Source organism: Microtus oregoni, unplaced genomic scaffold (genome assembly GCF_018167655.1).
Source record: "Microtus oregoni isolate MIOR12 unplaced genomic scaffold, Mior012 000002F_ref0000024, whole genome shotgun sequence".
Lineage (NCBI taxonomy): Eukaryota > Metazoa > Chordata > Mammalia > Rodentia > Cricetidae > Microtus > Microtus oregoni.
This window is the reverse complement of record NW_024543061.1, coordinates 70750861-70752166: the sequence shown is the minus strand read 5'-3', so window position 1 is coordinate 70752166 and position 1306 is coordinate 70750861.

The window sequence follows — 1306 nt, the reverse complement described above, 5'->3', positions numbered from 1 at the left end:
TCCCCCCTCCCTCTCGAGTCTGAAGAGCAGTCCGGATTCCCTGCCCTGTGGGAAATCCAAGGTCCTCCCCCCTCCATCCAGGTCCAGGAAGGTGAGCATCCATACATACAAATTCTTTTAATGAAGCCAGCAAATGTTTCTTGGAGTAACCTGGTGGAATGTTCTTCTAATGAGTATGAAATGACCTCCCTGGTTACTTTTCACAAGTTTTGGTTTGACATCTCTTTTGTCAGATAATAGAATATGTCCATCTGCTTGTTTCTTAGTTCCATTTGCTTAGAAAACCTTTTCCATTCATTCCCCGCAAAATTAGTATTAGAACTACTGCTCAATGTTTGATAAAACACCATGATCAATACAAATTATAGGAAGAAGGGTTTGTTTTAGGCTTATGGTTCTTGAAAGTTAGGGTCCTTAATGGCTGAGCAGAGACATAGTAGAAGAAATAACAGAAAACTTCCATCTCAGATCACACACAGGAAGCAGAACGAGCTAACTCCAATATAATGAAATCTTTTGAAATTACATAGCCTGTCCTCAGTGGCATAGTTCCTTCAGGAAGACCACACCTCTAAATCTTCTCTAAACAGCCATCAACTTGAGACCAAGTATTTAGATGCCTGAAACTTATGGGGTATATCTGATTTAAACCATAGAGGGTGTTATCCACCAGGTAGTCATGTTTCTTAGAGGCTTAAAAAGACAAGTATAGTGAAAAGCAGAGAAAAGACATGAATTCTGTAGTCAGATATTTCTTGTCCTGATTGCCTGCTGCTCATCGCCGTGAGTGCTTCCAAATTATCCCACAGAGGTTTATTATTCTTATAAATGCTTGGTCAATAGCTCAGGCTTCTTATTAGCTAACTCTTACATTTAAATTAACCCATATTTCTTTGTTTCCCTTTCTTTGATACTTACTATAGGAAAACAAACAGATAATATGATTACTACAGTATAAGTTTCTCTTTTTCATGTTCTAGAAGGGCCTCAAATTTTTAATGGTGTTTAGATGAATCTTACACAATCATTAACTTATGTTGGTAGCAACTGTTAACTACAACCATCCAAACTACATTTTCTTTTGCCAACCATACCAGCTACTCACTCCTCCAGCTGCCCGGTTCCTCTCATGGCCCCTGATACCACCGTTTCTGTGAAAACCTATGATAAAGTTGGCTGCGGACTTTATGGATGCCTTGCATTCTCTATATTTAAATTTTAGCTATTTTGACCTGTACTATGGCAGGTATGCTAGAGCCACATATTGCCAGTAGGACAAGTGCCAAAGATTAGGGAGATTTAGAAA